We start from the raw sequence: 26676 nt of genomic DNA, 5'->3' as shown, positions 1-26676 counted from the left end.
ATTCATGCTGCCATGTTATAGGATCCTTTCAAACTGATGCTTTATTTTTTCAGTGCCTCAGAATATATACTATCCAAACCTGCTTTAAAAATGTTATACTTTATTTCTGGTGCAAAAAATTTGGAACTCATAAATAGGCTTTCCGTAATACAATTCTCTTAATCTTTTTCAGGATACCTCAAATACATCATATTTTCAAAATTAATTCACCTATTGATGGACATTAGAATTCTTTCCACAATATGCATTTTATAAATAATGCTACAATTAAAAAGCAAGGGATAATAGTTGATCATGATTTGGGTAGCTTAATATCCAAAAGTGGGTTTGGTGCTTAATATGGTGGCTTTTTAAAACATTTTGAAGAACTTTCACATTGTTTTCTGAGAGTGGTTGCATCATTTTCAATTCTTCCAAATCATCAGCATACTTGGAAATTTTCAGCAATCATTTCTCTGAATAAACCCTTCGGTCCTTTTTCTCTCTGCTTCTCAGATTTTAATTATGTAACCATCAGTCTGCTTGGTAGATAGTGAAAGTTCTTGAACTTCCTCCATTCTTCTTCCTTTTTTATTCCTTTGATTGAATAAGTTCTAGTGACCTCGCGTCAATTTGCTTTGTGAAATCTGTCATTAAACTTCTGTGGTGAGCTTTTAATTCAGTTGTTTATAAGTTACACAATTTGCATTCTATTGTTTTTCTGTTTTTTTGTGTGTGGAAATCCTTATTTATTCTGCTCTTTAAGGTTGTGAACATATTTGCTATAAGGAATTTTTAATTCTGTGTCAGGTTAGGTATGTAACTGTTTTACTGGAAATACTTTTTGAGGTTCATCTTGTTATGTTTCTTGGAATGTGTTTGCCATATTCACTTGAGGTTTTGTGGTTGTGTCTGTTCATTTGACAAGGCAAGCACTTCTCTTAGTCTTCAAAGGTTCATGTACTGGATAGTGCCTGATCACCAATGAAAACCCAAGCCAAGTCTTTGCTTCTTCCAGGAACAAGAAGGAAGCTGTGGATTTTGACTGCTTAATGTGTTCTGAGCTCATAGTTAGATTGTGGAAGTAAAGATATTGCATTTAATGCAGTGAGGTAGGCAGCCAGTTCAGGGTCATGAGCTTGGAAATCACTCTCCCTAACCATTAGGTGTTCCCTTCTGCCCACCGGTGATGCCCACCTGTTATCACTGGGAACTTGAGAAGGGGTAGTATTGTACTGTTGTGAAATCAATACCTCACAAGCCCCTATAAAGTCCCTTATAGGGAGGAACTCACTCTCTTGGTTGTGTGCTTCCCTTGCTTTGGCACTCTCGACTCTTGCTTAGGACAGATTCTGAGGACCTGTAGCCCCTGAGCATGGCCCCTGTATTCCTCACGAGCTGTTCACTGCTTGTGCAGAAAAGTGAAGATGTTAAGAAGATGTTAATGTTAATGCTTTGTATTTCTAATGTGTGTACTTTTTTGAGAATTCCAGAAGAGGTGATGCCTAGCAGTAATGGAGTGTGGGCTGAGAAGCCAGGAAAAGGTGAATGTCTGTAGCTTTGTATGTGTGCCCAGGTTGTTCACTGTATGTCTCTTAGGATCACTTATGATGCTGGGGAAGTTGGGACATAGGTCTTCAGTTTAACGGATGAACTTGAGGCTCATGATCTTTTGTTCCTCTTGGGGTTTCAATTGATAGGATTGCTATCTGGACTTGTGATTTGTTTTTTCTAGTGGGCCCTCTTATCACCCAGCTTGGTTAATAAAGACTCACTAATAACTCGAGACTTGCCTGGCATGATCCAGCTTGCACCCTGCAACTCTACTAGCCCAAGCTGCCATTTTGACTTTCATGCAGGTGGTTATATCACACTGAGCCCAACTTTTTTCACTGCTGTAGTAAGCAAAATTTTAAAGTTCATGTTTTACAAAGGGTTTATTACAGAACATGACATAGACACCAAACAGAAGTCAGGGCAGAGATCTGAAAGTTTTCTGATTTTTTTTATACTTCTTATCAAAAAATCATCAAATTATCTCTTTTTTCCTTTCAAAATAAGAACGTTTTATGCGTTAAAGACAAAAAAAGAGACATGTTATGAAAATCTGGCCTGAAGAGGCAAGATTGGCTGTGCACTGCCACTGTTAACAACATAATTAAAGGGCCCGGCCGCATGGCCTAGCTGTCAAAGTCCTCGCCTTGAAAGCCTCGGGATCCCATATGGGCGCCGGTTCTAATCCCGGCAGCTCCACTTCCCATCCAGCTCCCTGCTTGTGGCCTGGGAAAGTAGTTGAGGACGGCCCAATGCATTGGGACCCTGCACCCGCGTGGGAGACCCGGAAGAGGTTCCAGGTTCCCGGCTTTGGATCGGCGTGTACCGGCCCGTTGTGGCTCACTTGGGGAGTGAATCATCTAATGGAAGATCTTCCTCTCTGTCTCTCCTCTTCTGTGTATATCTGGCTGTAATAAAAGGAATAAATCTTAAAAAACAACAACAACAACATAATTAAAGACAGTTTTCCGCTAAACAGACATGGGTGAGCTGGTGATCTGATACAGAAGCTTGGCTGGTACAGAGTCTTCATGAAATCTGTGCTTACAGCATTCTCTTTTCTATAGTGATTCATCCTACTCTGTATTCATTTACTCAGAGCCAAGGAAAAGTCAAGTGTTCAAACACTTAACAACGTCTCAGCATTCACTCCATCTTTGCTGGTTTTTGCCTTCATTTAATTTGACTTTCATCAGGTAGGAGAAGGCAAATCTTAGCATGTGGTTGGATGGAACCTTGGTTCACTTAACATCCCTTTCCAGAAATGTCTGGAAAGAATTCTAGATAAGTTGCAGATGAGTTGGGCTGGCCAAACCTCTTCAGTGGTGTAACTTGTGGTCAGTTCTGTAGCCCCTACCTTAGCATGATATTAAAGCTATGGAAGATACGGGTTTGTGACAAGTTACATCCTTTGTCTCTCAACAGCTATCCAATTTCACCTCTGCTTCTACCAGTGCAATTCTCTGATTAGCTGTTTTAGTGGCAAATGAAATAAAAATCCATGGTATTAACCTGTCATATTAAGAAACCCATTTCACCCTGGTGCATACATTTGGTGCAGCTGTGCATTTTGCATTTAAATGTCCCTCCACCAGTGGGCTGCTAGAAACTATTGCTTTTCTATGGTAAATTAAACAGAGAGCTGCTTAATGCTCCTTGTTAGTTTTTTAATAAAAGTGAAAGTGAGAAGCCAGCAGTACCATGAGCAAATGTCTGCAATACCCCACAGCTGTGCTAAAAGCAAGAAGGAGGAACTGAAATGCATATTGCTTGAAACTGCCCTTGCACCGGTGGATTTGCAGTACCCACAGCACTGTGGGCCTATGAAATTGCCTCTCAAATGTTGTTTAGAGGTTAAGTTAAATTGGGAGAATCTTCTCATGGGATCATTAGGCAGCTCTCAATTTCATTTTGTAATAAAATATTGAAACTTACCATTTAGGGACAGAACTAGTGTTATTGAATTCTCTTAATTCTGAGAACTATGGAATTAAGCAGAGAAAAAAAAAGAAATGAAGAGGATGAAAAGAAGAAATATGAATAGACACCTATAGACTCTGACACAAAAAGAGGGAAAAAGGAAAACACAAAGGGATTACAAAGACTGGAACAGAGAATGAAATGCAGAAAGAAATTGCAGAGGGGAAAGCAAAACAGTAAGATTTGACAAAGAACAAGGAACCCCAAACACTGATTGCTAATATCTGGCAGGCTTCAAATGAAGCAGTTTATGTAAGTTTCAACATTGATTTTTCCACACCTATTTTTGGGGCTAACTCTCAAAATTTAGGAAGAGTTATTCCAAATAGAACTATTGAAAGCATTCTAAACTTCATCTGCAGAACATGACTTTTGGGCTATTGCAGAGATTTATAATTGTAAATGTGGAATTAGTCATTGGCAACCTTTTCCCAAGACCATTACATTTTTTATTTATTTTTCTTTTCTTACCTTTGTCCTTTCTAGACTAACATGCACACAAATGCACGCTGATATATCAATACCTAAAAATCTACTTCTTAGAAAGGGAGAATAAATTCTGATTAGTTTGAACAATTGCTTTTGTGCTTTCTGATGCTGGGTCTAGCACTGTGGCATAAGTTACCCTCTATAATGTTGACATTGTGTCTGAGTACTGGTCCCTATTCCAACTCCTCACTTCTGATTCTGCTCTTTTCTGATGTGGCTGATTTGGCCAGGACGTCAGTTGAAAATGGCTACTGACACCTATCTCTGGCTTTGGCCTCGCTGGCCTGGTAGGCTGCAGGATTTCTCTTACTTTATCTCTCCTATCTCTCTAACTTCGATTTTCCTAAAAATAAATCTTAAAAAATGGATTTCTAATGCTGGCTTCATTTAGTAATCATTCAGAATATATTTAAAAGACTGTATTTTGCATTATTGAAGAGAAACCCTTGTCTACCTCCCTAAAAGTACACATCTGTTATCTCTCAAATTGGTAATGAATGATCATCTGGATAGTCTATATGTTATCTCAGTTTCTAACAATTTTACTACTTTTGAATGCTTCTTTGATAATTTTTTCTTCTATCACATTTACTCTTCAAGCTTTTGACCTGTGTTTTTAATTTTTCATACCTTGAAATGCAGCATTAAAATAAGATTTTTAATTTTGCAAAATAATAGGCATGCAATGCAGTTAATTAGAGTGCAAATAATTACAGTATTCACAGTTTGGGGTTAAAAATTAGAGATGATGTTCAAATTACTGTGACTTACTGTGTTTGTAGACTTTCTCTTTTTTTTTTATTGTTAACAATCTTTACATAGTTAATTACGGTGTAAAGGTTTAGGGGCTATAGGGATGTGGGTGTAGACTTTCTCTTGATGGGTGTTTATATTCCGTGGTATGCAACAAAGGTAAATATATCTGTGTCCTCAAACATTTACATTTTTTGTGCTAAAACCATTGCAAACCATATCTTCTCTATAAGTAGAGAAATATACAGTACAATAACATCGTCTACATGGTGGAGCCTTGGAACTGTTCTAACTATAACTGTAACTAACCCCTCAAACAACCTATCCTCACTCCTTCCACCTCCTCCATCTTGGAAGAATCTCTGGTAATGACCATTGTATTTTTATTCTACAGTTTCTCTTTTTTAAGGCTGCACATGTGGGTAATATAATGGTTCTTGTCTTTGTGTATGTGACTTTTTCACGTAAGATAGTGACCTCTAATCCTGTGTTGTTGCACATGACAAGATTTTGCCCTTTTTATGGATAAGCTGTATTCCATTCTGTATATGTGCCACATTATTTTTTACCTCATTAATTTGTGCTTATTTTAACAAATTTCTTGTCTATTGCAATTAATGCTGCAATAAAAATGGGTGTGCACATATTTTCTGACTTCATTTCCCTTGGAGTGCTATCTATCTGCATATATATGCATATACATACATGTATGTGTGTGTGTGTTTTTAAGGAAACTCCATGCTGTTTTTAATGATGGTAGTATTAAATTACATTCACACTAACAGCATGCTTGTGTTGTTTTTTCTATACCTTTACCAAGATTCGTTATATTTATGTGATAATACACAACCTAATGGGAATAAGATGATGTCTCTGTGAGATTTGGATTTGTGTTCTTCTGATGCTTAGTGATGATGAGCATTTTATTATATGCTTGTTGAGCATTTGTATGCTCTCTTTTGGGAAATGTTTAACTATCCAGCTTTTGTTTTTAAACAAAAATTGTTTCAAAAGAGTGAGAGAGGAAAAAAGGCAGAGAAATTTAGGCGAGTAGGTGCCAGAAGGTCTCAGCCTACTTAGCCTATTCGAGGGGCAGCAGGATTGTGGCCTCAGTGCATGTCTAGAGAGTTGAGACCCCCTTGTTTTTAGCCTGTGCCTAGATTCCCTTTTCTCTTCACAGCATGAAGAATACCCTGTGGACCCATGCAGTTGACAGGAAGCCCAGAGCCCTCTGTATATCCCTCCCCCCCAACCTCTTCTGGTAATTTGAGTACTTTCTAGTAACTTGATTGCCTCTTCCCCCTGCCTATACCCATCTTGTGGTAATCTCCTGATAGTCTTACAATAAATAACTCCAGGATGTATGGGAATTACGTAAGTTGTGTTGGGCTACACAGTGCTACCTGGAAATGTACATGACAGTTATATTAATTGGTTAGGCTTATCATATGTAATAGATATTTGTACCCAATAGAAATATTGTTACTACCCCGAGGCTCATTCTCCTTGGCCCCGCCTTATGTATGCTTCTGTATTAAGGCTAATTAACAGATAGAGTTCACCATAACTGTCTCCAGTGCCTCTTTGTTGATAATGCTGTTGGCATACCACTTTGCCTGAGTGGGTAGTCTACAGCCAAGACCACAACAGAGAAGGTGAGAGAGACAGAAACATAAAAGCCTACAACAAGTAGGACTGGGATATGCTGAAGCTCAGTCCATGCCTTCTACTGGGGTAAGAGGCACCTGTTTATGGCAGCCATCACCTGCTGCCTCTTAGGATACAACATATCAGGAAATATGGAATGGGAGTGGAACCGGAACTCCAATCCTGATACTCTGATATAGTATGTGGATATCTCCCTGGCATTTTAACAGCTAGGCCCAATTCCCAAACTTGGATTTCAGATTTAACTAGATTGTTCCCTCTTGTCAAGTGGTATAAAGATAATGCCAGGGAAAAAGATGGCCGACTGCAGAGAGCTGGTGTAGGGTGGAGTAGGGAAGGAGGGGAGCCGATCCAGCAGAGAAACAGGCCAGGAGGTGCGAAACTGTAGGGAGAAGAACGAGAAGGTCACTGGAGTTCACTAAAGCAAGAAGATCTACACAGCGTGAAGGAACAGCCGCAAAAAGTAGGAAAGAAAATACAGCACGCCGCGAGAAACCTGGTGAGTCACGATCCCAGGCAGGGGGAAGGCGGCAGAGGCTCAACCGCCCCAGGGAAAACAGAGGCGGCTGGAAGGATAGGCGCCCACACCGACAGGGGCACCAGTCCCCTGGAAGGCAGGAGCCCCCAGAGGAGGCTACTGGACTGATCATTGGGTGCATCATCCCTGCAGAAGTGGAGGAAAAGCAGGGGAGATTTCCCAGAGGCTTGCCTACCCGCTGCTCAGCGGCTGAGGGAGAGTGCAGAGGGAACAGGAGCGGCGCTGTGGGACTGGGGCTCAGAGATCCCCGTATCGGCTCCGAGCTGTGGACTGGCTGCGGGAGAGTCAGTGGATCCTGTTGCTGGACTAGCCCTGAGCCCCAGAGGCTGGGCAACGCTCGACAGGGCCTCACGTCCTGGGCAGAGGAGCAGACTAGTGGGGGCACATCTCACCTCAAGGGCTCTGTGCCTCTCAGAGATCCGCTTCTACCCTTGAGAGAGTGCAGCTGAGGAAGTGGCTTCTTCAGGGCAGAGTCCCCAGCTGGGCTCAGCTAGAGAGGCCAGACCAGAGCGGGCTCAGCTGAACTGGCCGGACAGGTTTTCCCAGCAGGAGCCCACTCGGAAAGACCTGCCTGTGGTGTTGCAGCCCTCAGTGGAGCAGCGCTTCCGAGTTTGGCACTGGGGCCGCGGAGATTTCCAGCCCAGCACAGGCCGGGGTTGGGGATTTTAGACTCCGAGCAGCAGGAGCCCCTGCTGTGCTAACCTCAAGCCCTGAAGGAGAGTCTCGGCTCAGCACTGAGGCGGAGACCCCCGCTGTATTAGCCTTGTGACCCAAAGCCCAGGCGCGGCTCAGCAGAGTGAATCTGTAGGGCACTGCCTTTGAGAGGGAGCCACAGGGGAAGAGGCCTGGCACTAGGGCTGGCCCACAAAGCCTCCTGACCCAGCTCAGGGCTGTGATCTACAGACCCTGAAAGCAGCTGGTGACTCAGGCAGTAAGCCCTGCTGGGCTCAGCCGGAGACCCCAAACCAGAGCCGGCTCAGCTGAATCACCGCTAAAATCTCAAAACAACAAGAAGCAAAAACACAATGAGGAGAAGTATCAGAAAAAGCAATGACCCAGAGGAAAGATCAAGCACTCCCTCCCAATACAACCAAAAACTAATCTCAATATCTGAGATGCAAGATGAAGACATAGAGGAACTATCAGATAAGGACTTTAAGAAGCTAATGATGAAATTCGTCAGAGAGAGTGAAAAGCGCTGGGAAGAGTCTAAGGCATTCGAAAACCATATCACTGCAGAAATAAATCAAATCAAAAAGGGAATCCTCGATATAGAGCACAAAATTGAAAGCCTAACCAACAGAATGAACACAGCAGAGGACAGAATATCAGAATTGGAAGACAATCAGAATGAAAGGCAGCAGCTCATCAAACAGTTGGAGACAAATCTAGAGAAAGCCAATAGGTCCATACAGGAAATGAAAGACAACCTCAAAAAATCAAATATTAGAATAATAGGCCTTCCCGAAGGAGTGGAAAAGGAGACAGGCTTGCAACGGGTGCTCAATGAGATAATACAGGAGAACTTCCAGAATATTGGAAATATAAATCCAGCACAAATCCAGGAAGGGCAAAGAACCCCCAGGAGATACGACCCAAACAAATCGTCTCCCAGACATGTGGTCCTCAAGCTACCTTCAAGTGAATACAAGGAAACCATTCTAAGACAAGTAAGAAAAATGGATAAGATTACTTTCAGGGGAAGGGAAATCAGGATCACAGCCGACCTATCAGAAGAAACGCTCCAAGCAAGGAGAGAATGGGGTAAAACCTATCAAATCCTGAAACAAAACAACTGCCAACCAAGAATAATGTACCCAGCAAAGCTCTCATTTATATTTGAGAATGAAATCAAATACTTCAACAGTAAAGAGAAACTCGAAGAATACATCAACACGAAACCAGCTCTGGAAAATCTCCTCAGGAAGGTGCTAAACCCAGAAAGAAAAAATATAAACCAAAATCAAAGATGGCAAATGGGAAGACCTCCCCACTAAAATCCATACAAGAAAAGTCAACCAATCAAGAACTCTAATAGTCGCAAATACACACTTGCATACTTACACTCATGGCAGCCCAAAACCAATTCCTTTCAATATTATCTCTAAACACAAATGGCTTAAACTCACCAATCAAAAGGCATAGATTAACGGAATGGATCATCAAACAGCACCCAACTATATGTTGTCTACAAGAGACACATCTAACCAGAAAATCCTGTAAGAAATTTAAAGTGAAAGGATGGAAAAAGACATTTCATGCCAATGGACGAGAAAAAAAGGCTGGCGTAGCTGTTCTAATCTCAGATGACCTAGACTTCAAGCTGACAGACATCAAAAAGGACAGAGAAGGACATTATATATTGGTGAAGGGACTGATCCATCAAGAAGTAATTACAATCGTGAACATATATGCACCTAATTCCAATGCGCCTAGCTTCGTGAAGCAACTACTTACAGACTTAAGGGGAGACATAGATACACACACAATAATAGTGGGTGATCTTAACACCCCACTAACAACTATAGACAGATCAACAAAACAAAAACTCAACAAAGAAACAACAGAGCTCGTACAAACATTAGAACAACTAGACTTGGTAGACATTTATAGAATTTTTTATCCTAAGACCACAGATTATACATTTTTTTCAGCAGTGCATGGCACCTTCTCCAGGATCGACCACATGATAGGACACAAAGCAAATCTAAATAACTTCAAAAAGATAGGAATCATACCATGTACCCTCTCAGACCACCACGGAATGAAACTGGAAATCAGCAATTCAAAATGTCCCAGGAAATATAGAAACTCTTGGAGGCTGAACAATATGCTATTAAACGAACAATGGGTCAGGGAAGAAATTAAAGATGAGATCAAAAAATTTATGGAAACCAATCAAAACTCTGACACAACATTCCAAAACTTGTGGGACACTGCCAAAGCAGTGCTACGGGGTAAACTCATCGCAATTGGAGCTCATGTCAAGGCCCAAGAGAGTCGCCAAATACAGGAACTAACCACACACCTCCAGGAATTGGAAAAGCAGCAGCAGATGAGCCCCACACACAACAGGAAACAAGAAATCATCAAAACAAGGGAGGAAATCAACCAGATAGAAATAAAAAAAACCATACACAAAATCAACGAATCAAAAAGCTGGTTTTTTGAAAAGATAAACAAAATAGACACCCCGCTGGCCCGTCTGACAAAGAAAAAACAAGAGAAAGCAAGAATTAACAGCATCAAAGATGAAAAAGGCAACATAACAACAGACATTACAACCATTAAGAACATAATCAGAAATTACTACAAAGCACTGTACTCCAACAAATCAGAAGACCACCAAGAAATGGAAAAGTTCTTAGACTCACACAACCTGCCAAAACTTAGCCCAGAGGCAACAATCAACCTGAACAAACCCATAACTGAAGCAGAGATTGAATCAGTGATTAAAGACCTCCCAACAAAGAAAAGCCCAGGCCCAGACGGCTTCACTACAGAATTCTACAAAACATTCCGAACAGAACTAACTCCAATCCTCTACAAACTCTTCAAAACAATAGAAAAGGAAGCAACCCTTCCAAACTCATTCTATGAAGCCAACATTACCTTAATCCCAAAACCGGGCAGAGATCCTACAGAGAAAGAAAACTACAGACCTATCTCTTTGATGAACATTGATGCTAAGATTCTCAACAAAATCCTAGCCAACAGAATTCAAAAACACATCAGACAGATCATTCATCCAGATCAAGTAGGATTCATCCCTGGAATGCAGGGATGGTTCAACATTCGCAAATCCATAAATGTGATACACCACATCCAAAAACTGAAAAACAAGAATCACATGATAGTATCAATAGATGCAGAAAAAGCTTTCGACAAAATCCAGCACAACTTCCTGCTAAAGACCCTAACCAAGGTAGGCATAGATGGAAAAATCCACAACATAATCAAAGCAATATATGAAAAACCCAATGCCAGCATCATACTGAATGGAGAAAAACTGGAACCCTTCCCACTGAGATCTGGAACAAGACAGGGATGTCCGCTTTCCCCGCTGCTATTCAACATAGTTCTAGAGGTACTCGCTGAGGCCATAAGACAAGAAAAAGAAATCAAAGGAATCCAAATGGGAAATGAAGAAGTCAAGCTTTCACTATATGCAGATGACATGATTCTTTATATGGAAGAGCCAAAAGGCTCAACACAGAGACTACTAGAACTTATACGAGAGTTCGGTAGAGTGGCAGGGTACAAAATTAATGAACAAAAATCAACAGCCATAGTGTATGCTAACAGCCCCAAGTTGGAAAAAGATCTAACCAGCAAGATACCATTCAAAGTAACAAAGGAAAGCATGAAGTATCTGGGAATTAACCTAACCAAAAATGTAGGAGACCTATTCGAGGAAAACTACAAACTACTTAAAAAAGAAATTGAACAAGATCTAGAAAGATGGAGTAACATCCCATGCTCCTGGATAGGTAAAATCAATATCATTAAAATGTCTATACTGCCAAAAACAATATATACATTCAACGCAATCCCAATCAAATTGCCCAAAACATTCTTCACAGACCTGGAAACAATGATTCAAAGGTTCATCTGGAAACACAAAAAACCACGAATAGCTAGAACCATTCTCAAGAACAGGAAGTTAGCAGGGGGAATCACAGTTCCGGACCTCTGGACATACTATAGGGCAGTGGTTATCAAAACAGCCTGGTACTGGCATAAAAATAGAGAAGAAGATCAATGGAGCAGAATAGAAACACCAGATGGGAACCCACAGAAATACAGCCAAATAATCTTTGACAAAAAGACAAACGACAACCCAGGCAAATGGGAAGGTCTGTTCAATAAATGCTGTTGGGACAACTGGTTGATAGCCTGCAGAAACAAAAAGATAGACCCACATCTCTCACCATATACTAAGATCAAATCCAAATGGATAAAAGATTTAAACCTACATCCAGAAACCTTCAAACTTTTGGAAGAAAATGTTGGAAACACACTGGAACACTTAGGGGTAGGCCCTCACTTCCTAAAAAAGACTCCAAATGCAGTAGAAATCAAGACCAAAATAAACAAGTGGGACCTCATCAAACTAAGAAGCTTCTGTACAGCTAGAGAAACAATCAACAAAGTAAAAAGGCAACCCACAGAATGGGAGAAGATCTTTGCACACGACTTAGGTGATAGAGGGCTGATCTCCAGAATATACAAAGAGCTACAAAACAACCAAAATGTCAAAACAAACAAGCCACTCAAGAAATGGGCATGGGAAATGGGCAAACACTTCACAAAGGAACAAACCCAAATGGCAAATAAACATATGAAAAAATGCTCAAGTTCCCTGGCAATAAGGGAAATCCAAATTAAAACATCAATGAGGTACCACCTAACGCCAGTAAGACTGGCCCACATGAATAAAAGCACCAACAACACTTGTTGGCGAGGTTGCGGGGAAAAGGGAACCCTACTCCACTGCTGGTGGGGCTGCAGGCTGGTACAGCCTCTATGGAAATCAGTATGGAGAACATTCAAACAACTCAAATACAACATACCGTATGACCCGGCAATAGCACTCCTAGGAATATATCCAGAACACTTGTTTTATGAGAAACCAACATGCACTCCTATGCTCATAGCAGCACAATCAGTAATTGCAAAGACATGGAAGCAACCAAAATGCCCATCAACAGAGGATTGGATAAGAAAGCTATGGTTCATCTACTCCATGGAATACTACTCAGCTATTAAACAAAACAAAATGCAGTTCTTTGTGGCCAAATGGGCCAAACTGGAAACCATAATGCTAAGGGAAATGAGCCAATCCCAAAAGGTTAAATACCACATGTTTGCCTTAATTTAAGATGACACGATGTTATGTATAACAAGTTATGTTATGAATGTTATACGTTGTGTATAAACCTAAATTGAAATGTCAATGAGGTGGTCACAGAAGGTGGATAAGAAATCGCATTTACTTTTACCATATTGGTTACTCGTTACTATGTCAATTAATTCCATGGTGATGTAGATTTTTGCTGATGGTATGTTGGAGCTTTTAATTGATCGGGATGATAGTCTGCTGGCTCTGTCTTCAGACCAGAGAGTGTATACCTAAGAAGCCGTTGAACTTATCTGGACAATAAGATGCTGGACTCTATGTTTGGTATATGCTTGCAATGGGGGAATCTCAACTGAACTTGAACTGTGGTTATGCAACAAGGTGGAGGAATCCACCATGGTGGGAGGGTTAGGGGAGGGGTGGGGAGAATCCCAGTACCTATGAAACTGTGTCACATAATACAATGTAATTAATGAATTAAAAAAAAAAAAAAAAAAAAAAAAAAAAAAAAAAGATAATGCCAGGCTCAAGAATGAGCTTGAAGAATTTCATAATATTGTTTTTTCTTAATTTAAGATTGATTTGTATTATTTATTTAAGTTTTTGATAGAACTCAGTACTGTAGCCATCTGGTATTGGGCTGTTCTTTTTGAATTTGCTTGAAAGGCAGAACAATCTACATACAAATACACAGAGAAAGAGAGACATATCAATCTTCTCTCTGCTGCTTTGCTCCTCATATGCTCACAATAATGGATGTGCAAGGCCAAAGCTAGGAGCCTGGAACTCCATCCAGATCTCCAATTGGGTGGCAGCAACCCAAGTAATTGAGTCATCATGTTCTGCCTCCCAGAATATGCAGGGACTCAGACTTGGGTTTTCCAATACGGGTTGCAAACATTGCAACATCTTAGCCACTGTACCACATACCCATTCCTGTTCTTTTATTTAGTGAGAGATTTTAAATTACTGACTCATTCTTACTATTCATTGTTAGATTGTTTAGGTATTCTATTTCTTTGTGATTTAAAGTTCAGATGATGTATGTATCTAGCGTTAGGTCAGTTCTTCTAGGTTATCACATTTCTTATATAATTGTTCATAGTAATCTTTAACAATCTTGCATTTTGTGATGCCAATTCTAGTGTCTCCCTTCTGTCGATATTTCTTTTTTAAAATCACATTTATTATTTTCTAATTTTGCTCTTATTTTCTGTTTTATAATCTTGCAGTAATAGGTCTTCCTCCCTTTGTGCCCCTGTCCTCTACTCTCCTGGATAGTGTCCCCTGTGTTTTTGTAGTGAAATAGTCTATCAGGAGTAGTCCTGACTCCAACTTCTGCTCTTTATGGCTTTTACAGATATTTTTGTGAGAAATGTTTTACATTGATAGCAGATATTGAAGAAGAGATTACCCTGTATAAGACAAGCCTATAGCTCATCTTCTTCTAAGGTTATAGTTGTTCTAATTTTATTTCTGCTAGGGGCAACATACTGAGCTACTTTAGTTGCTATAGAATCATATTGAGGAGGTATATGAGGGATTTTCTTATTATAAAACATGTAAAGTTGTACCAAAATATCATAAAATTCATGTTACAACTACAATTTGAAAGTTAGGTAGAACAACCCAACACTCCTGTAATGATGGAAATATGAATATTTGGATGAAAGACACCAGAAGATCATGGCATTTTCTGAATTATGTTTTCCATTCAAAAGTGAAGCCTAGACCATGTCTTCTTTACAATTGCCTCAGTAGAAACTAATATATACATATTATGTTACCATTAAATATGTATTACATTTATATATTATGCTTAAACATAAATATATTCTAAATTTGATGATATGTTCTAGCTTTAACTTGAGAAAAAAATAATACTTGAATTTAAAACTCTAAGGGTCCATGAGAAGGAGGAAGTAAAAGAAAGATGATAAAGGAGGAGGGAGAATAAAGAGAGATAAATGTATCTATAAACTAAAGAAAATTATTGCACATCACAGGGCTTTCTCTTTCACCCCTCTGACTTTGTTAATGGTTTACCTCATAAGACACAATACAGAACAGGTTTCCCACTGATTTTTACAGTGTTTAAATTTGACATTTTAAGGAATGAGATGATTCAGTCATTAGTTTAAAAATGGGACAAGAAACTTCACATTCAATTTTGCTGTCTATCTTATTCCAGGCTATGGACAAAAAAAGCAAAATCTAAGAATATATCAGTTAAAATGCACAAGGAGTGAAGTAGCAAGCTTGAGGTAATAAGCACCACAATGCCTGGGTTGTTGTCCTTTTGCTCTATCATAAAAAAGCACTTTAGAGATGTAAGCATGAAAGAAGAATGATGGAAAACAGGTATTGAAAAGAGATCAAGAACATATAATTAAAGATGGTGGCTTTAAATGATGATAGATGATAGATTCTGTTTTTTTGTTTTTTGTTTTTTTACTAAATATAAGTAAAAAATCCATCTGATGAGGAAATTGGAAACAGAACAGTGTGGTATGATTCATGTAGTTCCCTATCAAAGTGCTAAGGAAAGGGACAACATGTGTTACAGCCAGGTAAGTCACCATTTGTAACGCTGGCATCTCATATTAGGGTGCAGACTCAAGCCCTTGCTGTGTATAACTCAGCTCACTGCTAGTGCAATGGTATCCATAGTACATGGACTACTGTTACTGATGCAAAGGTCCTGGATAAAATATCTGGCTCCTAGCTTCAACCTGGCCCTGTCCTGGCTGTTAAAGCTATTTGTCAAGTGAATCAGTGTTGAAAATAGGCATGCTTCTGTCTTGCTCCTCTCCCCTCACTCTGCCTTTCAAATAAATGCCTAATTAAACATTTAAAAGAACCCAAGATAATTGAAAGTTTTAGGAGGATGAAATATTTTTCAGATTTCTTCAGTATACTTTAAAGATTACATCTGACTTTGTTTCCAAAATATACTAGTTGTGTGATAGATATACATATCTGAATTCAGGCTTCCTATGTCTAAGGTTTTTCTATCTCCCGTTGCATTTCAGTGTTTCTACAGATCCTATACCAAAATGCGAAATTTGTTCAAGGAAGAAAAACTCTAACCTCCTTTTCTGTATTTGTCTTCTTCCTAGTCTTTAACCTACCCACAGGCTGGCACACTGATACATCCTTTATTGGATCTCCCTATTCTCCTAATTTAGAATATTTCAAGATTTGCCAGGTTGTAATGTACTATTCAAGTTTTATAACTATATTCAGAGGAAGTTATGCACTAAGAGAATTTTTCAAGTGAAATCGCTTAAAGACAAGCTGATGACACATCACAATTTTCTTTTCCTCCTTGCAAGTAGTACAATGGTATTAGGTGGAAATTATCGGTGTCTCAGGAAGACACAGATGCTCAAAATTCCTATAGCTCAGTGGAATGTTACAGTTAGGTAAAAAGGAATAAAACTGCCCAAAGACTATCAAGGGAGTTGAGAAAATGATGAAACCTTGGCAATATACTTATGAGTGACAAACATTTGAATTTTTGCCATCTCCTTCAGCATTGAGTAAGCTGTAGAAATTATTTCTCTCCATTCCTTTATTTCTGTGATTATTGTTGTTGATGAATTATTCCAGCAGAAGACCAATTTATTTAAAGGTATTTCCTAGGATTCATTAATTACCCAATTTCAAGTCAGTCAGCTTTTTTACTCACAGGATAGGAGTTGATGCCTGGTGGCGAACCTCCTGGCAGCAGGTGCAGCTTCATCTGATGATTAATTATTCATGGAACACCTTCAGTGCCCAGGGAAAGCTTTGCTCTCTTGCTGGGAATTTGCAGCTTCCTTTGTAAACACCATCAAAATAAGTTACTCAGGAAAGTGACAAATTCATCCTTCTACATTCCAGATTCTAAAATGCAGCAATGAAATATCAGGATGAAATTAGTGTCCTACATCATTTCAGAAATTTTGGAAAACCAGGTGAAAATAATTCCTGTGATAGTGTGATAGCTAGTCATCAGGGACAGTTGTATCAGACTTTGGTTGAGTTAAACTCTGAACTTAATTATCTGTGAAATGAAACAATTTCAAATTTTAATGTATGTATACCTATGTATCTTTCTTTCATCTATACATATTAAACTTTTGATTAAAAATCAGAATCACATATTAAACCATTTTCATCCTTTGATTATGATGAGCAAGAAAACACTGGCTTATTTTCGCATGACTTTGAATACAATTTCAAAGATAATTATGATTGCTGTGAAAATTTTCTTTTTTTTTTAAAGATTTATTTATTTTTATTACAAAGTCAGATATACAGAGAGGAGGAGAGACAGAGAGGAAGATCTTCTGTCCGATGACTCACTCCCCAAATGAGCGCAACGGTTGGTACTCTACCAATCTGAAGCCGGGAACCAGGAACCTCCTCCGGGTCTCCCACGTGGGTGCAGGGTCCCAAGGCTTTGGGCCATCCTCTACTGCTTTCCCAGGCCACAAGCAGGGGAAGCTGGATGGGAAGTGGAGCTGCCAGAGTTAGAACCGGCGCCCAGATGGGATCCCAAGGCATTCAAGGCGAGGACTTTGACAGCTAGGCCTCGGGACCGGGCCCGGAAAATTTTCAGTGGTAAGATAGAGGTATCCAGAAGCCTCTGTCAGCTGAGAAGTCATGCTGCTGGGGGACAGGATTAAGGAATTTTCATGTTAATTTGGTACTTCATTTACTAGATGAGTTTTCAAATTCCTTGTGGACTTCTGAGGAACAAAATAAGAATTATCTTCATTCGTGTAGACTCTCAACAAGCTACCTTATTGTGTTGGCTTCTGACATATTATTAGAAATTAATGGACACCATGAAAGTTACAGAGCATTGGCATCCGTCTTACCCTGCAGATTAGTTTACCAATATAGTATTTAGACATGGGTCAGAAATGAGCTGTTGCTGTTTGTCGCCGACCAGCAGCAACACTAAAATGACGAGGCATACTCTGAGAGTCTGGGAAAAGCCGGAACCGCAGCCAGACCCCTCACTGTCAAAAGTGGCTGCCTTTAAATCCTTCGCTCTGCTGCTCCTGTCCCCTTTGGTCTAAGCTTTCCTCCCCGCTTCTCCAGCCCTCTCTCTGCCACCCTTCTTCCCATATTTCTTCCCGTACTTTCTGCTGCATTTCTCCGTTCTTGTCCCCGTCTCTCCGTACTGCTTTTACTGCTTCTGTCTGTATCCCTCTTTTCCAGCTCTCTCTACGCCACCCTTCTTCCCACCGGTCCTTCTTCTCCCTAGTCCCATCTGTCGTCCGTCTGCCATCCATCTGTCCGTCAGTCGTCTATACGTCCATCCGTCTGTCGTTCCCACCTAGCTTTTACCGGCTACTTTTGTATCGTTCTCCACCAATCACTTCTCCCCGTGGGTTCACTTGGCACCATGTGATAGGCCAGTAATCATAGCGAGGGCATTAGACTATCCCTGTGACTTCCTGTTTACCTGCTGGCTAGACCAACTCTGCCTCCTGGCCCTGGGCCAGCCGCCATCTTGCGATGGCCCTACCAACCCCAGGAGCGGCTTTAGCACCCCACTCCCCACAGCTATTCAATTTAGGAAAACAAGTATACAATGAAAATCATGAGACTCACATGTCCTTGACATTGACTTTCTAGCTGGGATGACTTTTGTAGTTTCCTATTCTTGCTGTCTCAAGTTTGTCTGAAAGTATTAAATTCTTTTTTAAAAAAATGCAAAGTCATGATATGTATTGTTTCTCAACTATCAATAAAATATAAGAGATATGCCTATATTCAGAAAACTGAAGAATTTTTACTTATTTTACTTCTTCCGGGAGTTTTTTGGTAACAAAGCTTATGAATACAGAAAGACATTGATTGAAATGAAGTCTGCAGTCAAACCAAATCAGGCTCAGACCAAATACCACTCAATAATAAAGGTTAGAAAATCCAGGAGATGAAGTGGATCTAATACATGAGTCTTTGTACCTTCAGTGAGTGATGAAATAGCATACATAGAAACCAGTGTATTTACCTATGAGGCTGGAAAGAGATTACCAACTTGCTCTTATTTTCAGGAAATTCTTTACCTTTCATGTCTAATATGCTTCAGACTGAAAAATGTTAGTTAACTCAGAGGCAAATATGTTGGACTTGTATCTCACTATATCCATTCTTTTTCCTGAGGAGTTATCAAACTATCATCGTATATTTCTAAAATATTTTCTGGTTGTTTCATTTTTCTAATAAAATTGACAGACAAAATATGAAATCTCTATCAAGTATACTTTAAGGAAAATCATGAAGAATTTCTTGTGCTAAATTTTAGACATACTGACATTAGAAAATAAGCTTTTTATTTAACATTCTACTTTAGTTTGTCAGTATGCAGTTTTATTGCTTAAATGTGGCAAACCTGAATATTGTTATGTTGGGCAAAAACTACATAGACTTGTAAAATGGGCTTTTTCTAGCTAAATCTATCATTGTCTTTTTAGTGCTTCTGAATATTTAAAATAAAACGGCATGTATATATAATTGATGAAAGTAGCATTTATATTTATTTCTGGCCTTAACATCCCTAATTTACTGGGCATTTTCACTTTGTTGAATGAGATCTTTTTGGTAGAGCTTTTTGATGAGGAGGCTACTCTTTTCTTTGACTGCAAAGTACAGAGCCAGGAGGAGTTGATTTGACCTCTTCACTCACCATTGCTATCAAGGCATTTCCACTTCATTTATTCTCATTCCCTGAAGTCACAGAACAAATAGAAAAACTTCAGTGAAGTAATTATGTGACAGTAGGTGCAGAGGAAGAACCCAAAATGACATGCATTGGAGCATTAAAATATTGTAATCAATGAGACTTCTTACTCAATGATGTAACTCATTTGTTTTTAAATATCTTGAGGCCACATGTAGTCCTACACTGGAGGGAGAATCATGTCATTTGCTTCTAAGGAGACTTCATAGACATGTGATCTTGCTCTCATGCAAGAATTGTTTTTAAAAACACTGGTTTCTACCTATTATATTTTGTACTATATTTTGTGATGACAAAATTCCTTATACTTACAACCTTTCCCCCCCTCCACCTGAAAAATTTAAAAAAGGTAGAGAGGTTCATGTTTTTCTCCTACTGGTTAAGATCCTTACATCCAGGAGGAGCCTGGCTGCCCTGGCACTGGGCACAGCTCACTCCTGGCCTGTGTATTCCCCCACGACAGCCTCTTGCCTTGTGCAGACATGGCTGCAGGTGCCACCACTGCCACTGCGACTTGGTGATACGGGCCTGGATGATCCATGAATTTTAGAAGGAAGAAGTGAAAAATATGTGTATACTCCATCTGGCAAGCCATTGCATGCCTCGATTTTGGGGAAAATAAAAAATGTTGATTGTGTATTCCTTACAAGGCACGGGAGGCAGCACACCATCATGCCTTCCAAAGTGAACTACCAGGCGAACTTCGGGACCTTGAAGGAGGAAGACTATGTACGTCATAGTGATCACAGCTTGTGGCTTCCTGAGGGAAGAGAATCAGCCCCGTGATATTGTCATTACCAGTCAGTTCATCCACAGCACAACCCACAAGGCCTCAGTTTTCTGATGGAAGCCATTCCTGTGCCCAAGAAATGTGCCATATTTTAATAGCCAAGCCATTTTTCCCAAAACAAGAGAAGTTCTCATAGAGACTGCTAAGAAGCTAGGACTCCAGTGCCACTCAAAGGAGACCAGGCTTTGGGAGACAAGGGTCAGAATCCAGGGACCTCGTTTTGGATCCCGAGCAAAAATCTTCATGTTCTGCACTGGGGGAACAAATGTTTTCAATATGATGACTGTTCCTGAGGTGGTTCTTGCCAAGGAGGATGGAATTTCCTATGAAACTATTGCCATGGCAACAGATTATGACTGCTGGAAGGAGCCCAAGGAAGCAGTTTCAGTGGACCAGGTCTTAAAGAACCTAATAGAAAATGCCAGTAAAGCTAAAAGTTTACTCCTCACCACCATTCCTCAGATAGGTTCCACTGAATGGTACGAAACCCTCCATAACCTAAAGGCTCTGGTCCAATTTTTTGTTTTATTACAAAGACATTAAAATATGACTGCCTAGGAAAAAAGATGATTTTTAATTGGCAATTTTTAACCACTTACCTTGGAGAAAAAAAAAAGTCATAGGAAAGATGTGTGTTTTCCACATGCTTGTCTCTGGGGGGCATGTAGGAAAGGGAGCTGCAAGTGTCCTAGGAATGTGTTAGAAGACCCAGGAGTTATTTAAAAAAAATGTGACAAGAAGCAAGTGCCCAGTGCATATGTGGGTAAAACTCTATGTTCTACAATAAAACAAGATACTCTCCTCCACTTGTTACATATGCAATAATAAAGGTTGGTAAGTAATAATAACTGGTTTGCTGTGTTGCCAAGAACTATGAAGAAGAAATGAGACGCCCTGGCTGTTCACTGATGTGACTGTAAACAGGTGCAATCTTTTTAAAGGACAATTCGGTAAAATGTACCCAAAGGCTCAAAAATACTATGTGTCCTGTATCCTCCTGGGGATTTCTCCTTTAAAAATTATCATATATATATGATAATAAATACTAATATATATAAATACTTAGTAGGGTTGGTTAGAAGAGTAAATATTCTAAACAATATGAATATCCAACAACTGGAGATAGATGCTTTTTAATTATGAAGCAGTCAACTGAAGATCATGTTTTCATATAATATTTGATATCTAAAAAAATAAAAGAAATGATTATAATGTAAGTGAAAAGCTTTATGAATTTTAGAAGTACTTGGTTTTAAATGCCATGTTAATGTGCTGAAAAACTTAAATGCATGGTCTTGTATTTGGGGGAGATCTAGGTAAGGTAATTTTTGTTTTCTCTGAATCTTTGTGTATATTCACTGTTTTCTACTACAAATATAACCAAATAGTAAAGTTGTCACAGTGTCACAGTGCCTAGGTTCCATTCTGGCTGTACTCCTGATTCCAGCCTCTGGCTAATCTGTATGCCAGGGGGCAGCAGGTGATGGCTCAAGTAGTTGGGTGTCTGTTGTTCGTAAGTGGTCTCCTGACCATGGCCTCGTCTCAAATCAGATGTTGAGATTTGCAAATTGCTTGGCAAATTGAAGATTTCTGTCTCTCTGTGTTTTAAATGTAACAAACATATAAATAGAAGTTTTTCTTTAATAAATCCTTTCCTAACAGTTTAGAAATCTTTGTCTAAGTAGGTTCACTTCCTTGATATGATCGGCTCAGGTGTGTTTCCTTAACGTTTCTGTCCATGATGTTCTTTTCCTAACAGAATGATGTTATGCTCCAGACTTTTCACTTATAAAATGGGGCTAGTCATATCTTTCAGGTGTGATGTGGATTAAATGAGATGAATGTCACAGTTCCTAGTTTTGCTACAGCAGCTTAATAGATTGGTTGACATTGGTTGATGAGATGATTTCTGGTCTGATATAATTTTGAGACTTAACATGGACATGCTTTGGGAAAACATTCTCTCCACACACAATACTTCTGACTGCAAATGTGTAGTTTTTCTTTTTTTCTGCACCAAACAAATCTTCAACTCTCCAAATGCCAGCTGGGTAGTCAGCCAATTTAGTTCAGTTATGACACCATCTGCCTGAAAATAGCATTAGATTGCACAGATTAAAGGCTCACTCCCACAAGATCAAGATATCCTCACTTCAGATGTCCATCACAAATCTAGTCCTCCTATATTCTAACCAGCTATAAATCAGGGATTTCTGTGGTCCCTCCGCTCATCCTCTCCTTCTGCCTCCACCCCCATTGACTTTGGCTCATTTATGGCTCATAGAATTCAGAAAACACTTTGCGTATATTCATTCTTAATTATAATGTACAAAATTCAGAAACATGCACATGGAAAAGATTCATAAATATAGGTTTATGGGGTGTGTGTGTGTGTGTGTGTGTGTGTGTGTGACATGTGTCCCATTTTCTCTCCCCCTGCTCCAGGACTTTGATGTGTTCACCAAACTAGCAGCTCATCACATCTTCTTATTTAAAAGTTTTTGTAAAGCTTAATTTCACTGCCCTCTTCTATAGGGATGGATCTGTAATTTCCAACTTTCTTTTCTCCTGTTTTTTCTGATCATCTTCTCCTTCCTAGGCTATACAGGACACTCTGTCTCATAGTTAGCATATACTCAGGTGTGAGCAAAAAGAGCTTGAGAAAAGTAAATAATATTCCTGTCATGATGGACAGTTCAATGATTTTGTACACCTGCGACAAAAAAGGAGGCTAGAGATCAAACATATTTGTTAATAATCAAATATTCTTGAATTCTGTACTCATTCAAATAATCATACATTGAAATATTGGAGAAAAATTGCAACTGAACTGAACAAATGCAAATTTTTTTTAGTTTTCTAAGATTCATTTATTTATTGGAAAATCAGAGGAAAAGAGTGAGAGAGAGAGAGAGAGATTGATTCACTCCCCTTGTGACAGCAATGGCCAAAGTTGGTCCAGATCGAAGCTAGAAGCTAGATGCTTCATTAATGGCTCTCCAAAGTGGGTGCAGGTATCCACACCCAGGAGCCATAGTCCACTGCCTTCCTAAGCATTTTCACAGATGCCCAGATCAGATGTGGAGCAGCTGCATGATGAGCCAGCACCCCCACGTGGTATGATGGTGTTGTGGGGTTTTTTTTACCCACCAAGCTACAATGTGAGCCACAGTTTATTTTAAATATATAATGTAATAGCTGTTTGTCTAATATTTGCATTATATAAGGTTTTATAATTAATATCAAGGTGATATAAGCCATAAAAGAGTATTGTGTAGGTTATATGCAAATTCTGCCGCATTTTATCTAAATGTTCTAAGCATTCTTGGCTGTTGCTAACTATGAGGGAGGAGGGCAGTAGATCTTGGATCTAATTCCTTATGGAGGTTGAGGGACACATGTACATTTAGTGAACCACCTACGCGTTGTATATTATGTTAAATGTGCCACTGTCCTTCATCCTACCACTACATAGAAGGCAGGATGCTGCCATTTTCTTGCTGTAAGTGAGAGGATGACGGTTAAAATTGCAGTTTTACTATACACCTGTCCTAGAGGATTGATGAAATTCTGGTTTCCTTGTTTATGTATTGTTACATTATTAGGTTGCACATTTATAAACATTCTATTACCAAATGTAGTCAAAGTTGTTTAATGGCAGAAACTGTAAAGGGAAAGCAATTTGAATCTTGCCTAATTGTTATATTTTTTGGTCATAACAGTCAAATACTTTTCAAAGAAAGTCTCCAAACATGATTAAAAAATCATGTATCTGTGTTGAAAGCATCACTTGAGAAAGCAATTTGTGAGAGTGACAACTCGATTTATTTAAAAAGTAAATCAGTAGTATAAAAGAATTGTCCAAATCTAGTTCTAGCCTTTTTAGAATACTAACAACCTTAAAAATAGGGTTACTTCAGACTTAAAATGATTGCAGGTTGATTGTAATAGGCAAGATTTTCAGCAGTGTAAGATGGTTATAGGCACTACATCTGGAAAAATTGATAAATATCTCAAAGTTGGATGCAATACTGGGTTTTTGTTACATAATTTGTGATATATACTTTCTGCTGTGATACAGAATGAAAAAAAAAATCAACCCTTCATTATCCTTGAGATTAATTTGTGTCCCAAGTAATTAAAAGCAGATTTTAGTTTTGAGATTTGCTTGTGTATTACAGAAGCTGTGCTTTATGACTTCTTGCAGTTACCTAAAGCATACCTAACAATCACAAAAAAAATTACAATTTTACACTGCAGCATATTTTTAAAATTAGGAATGTAAATACAGCATCTATAAGTATTAGTAAGATGCCTCTGAGAATCTGATGTGTCAGAAAAAAATGTAAGTGTAATTACTCAATGAAAAAGTACTAAGAATTACCAAATGAATTTTCAGTTAAAAATCTTTCATTTTGGATCAACTGTATTAGGTATTAAGGTCTGTGATCATATTGCCTCTAAAATTGAGGTATGCAATCTATTAAATCTGATCAAACATAGGTAACAAGTAATTATTTCATACTTGGATAACTCATTAGCAAAAATGTTCATCGTCTAATGAGTGCATATTTTCTTTCTACAGAATCAATATTAAATCTGATGAAAAACTCAGTGTGCATCACAAATACAGTGAAAGCATGAGGAGACCATGCTATTGTGAATTAGACTTTTTTCTATAAGATTTATTTAAAGGTTCTCTGTGTGTCTGTCTGTCTGTCTGTCTCTCTCTCTCTCTCTCTCTCTCTCTCTCACACACACACACACACACACACACACACGGATGTTGCATACAATAGGTTCGCTCCCTAAATGACTGCAGTAGCCAGGCCTGTGCTATATGATAACCAGGAGGCAGGATCTCCATCAGGGTCTGTCATGTGAGTGACAGGGTACCAACAGCTTTAACATCTCCACTGCTTCCCCAAATCTATCTGACTTATAAGAAAACACAGTATTGATATTGCCTAAACTCGTTATAGATATTGTCCAGGTGCAGTGGGTTAAGTCACCATTGGCTGGGACATACATCCCTTAGTGGAGTGCTGGTTTGAATACCAGATATTCCACTTCTGCCCCAATGTTCTATTTTTTTAAAATTAATTTATTCATTAATTACATTGTATTACGTGACACAGTTTCATAGATACTGGGATTCTCCCCACCCCAAATGTTCTATTAAGTAGCTTCAGAATACAGCACATGATGGCCCAAGGACTGGATCCCTGTCATCCACATTGGAGAGCCAGATAGAGACTTTCCCAGCTCTGGCTGATAGTGTGCTTTTAGAGAGCTCATCAGTTCCTGGAAATCTCTCCCACTCACCTGTGTTTATGTGTATGTCTCACTCTCTCAGTTACTCTACTTGTCAAACACATTTTAAAAATGTATTATTTAAAAACAAGGAATTAAGTAGTTTGGGAGGATGTAAGAGGCAGTATTATTAAAAAAAATGTTACTACATGGTGGAATAAAACGTTTAAAATAAACTTCAAACATGAACACCTCTTAATTTAAAAATATGACTCATTTTCAAGTTGGCAGTTGCCGCAAGATCTAGAAGTCATAGGATCTTCATCTTTTGTCATGGTTATGGAACCTCTCAGATGATTCTACGTCATAAAATATTAACATGCAAGCCTAGGTCCCAACATTCATCAACCATTATGGATTGTAACCTCTTTTATTTCATGTTGTGCCGGATGCATGACTAGACACTGTACTGAACAGAGTGCGTGCTACTGTGGTTTTGTATACAGAAAATCGGCCATTCAGTAGTGGGCAATGATACTCATTTAAATTACAAAATCAACATGGCAAACTTTGATAATGAAACCCAATGAAGTTAATATGTATTCTTCATGAAAGAAATACAAACATGTATTTAGAATAGTAAAATAAAAATCACCATAATTCCAACACATAAATGCATATACTGTTTTTCTAAGTTAATTTGTTAAATAAATAAATGAAAGCATAGAGACATAGTACACTAGAGAAATAGAAATAGACACAAAGCCAGACCTCCGTCTGCTGATTCACTCCCCAGCTGCCTGCAACTGATGGAGCTAGGGCAGGCCAAATCCGGGAATCAGGAACTCAGTGTGGTTATTCCTTGGAAAAGGAAAGGTTTCCCATAGTACGATCATCATCTACTGTTTCTTATTGTGAACGTTAGCAGGGAGCTAAGACTGATCGTTGAGCCAGAGCTGGAAAGTAGGCACTCCAGTGTGGGATGTGGGCATTTTAAGTGGTATTCTGACTGTTACAGCAAATGAATGTCCTTGTGACCACTCTTACACATAATTTTCTTTCAAGTTAGG

General features: G+C 39.1%; 1 pseudogene; it reads left to right on the top strand.

The window, feature by feature from the left end:
- The first annotated feature begins 15376 nt into the window (after positions 1–15376).
- LOC101525393 (S-methyl-5'-thioadenosine phosphorylase-like) lies at positions 15377–20896 on the top strand (annotated as a pseudogene).
- Positions 20897–26676: the final 5780 nt, after the last annotated feature.

This window comes from Ochotona princeps, chromosome 5, assembly GCF_030435755.1.
Source record: "Ochotona princeps isolate mOchPri1 chromosome 5, mOchPri1.hap1, whole genome shotgun sequence".
NCBI classification, from domain to species: Eukaryota; Metazoa; Chordata; class Mammalia; order Lagomorpha; family Ochotonidae; genus Ochotona; species Ochotona princeps.
The sequence above is the reverse complement of the archived record's forward strand: the minus strand, read 5'-3'. Positions and strand labels throughout refer to the sequence as shown.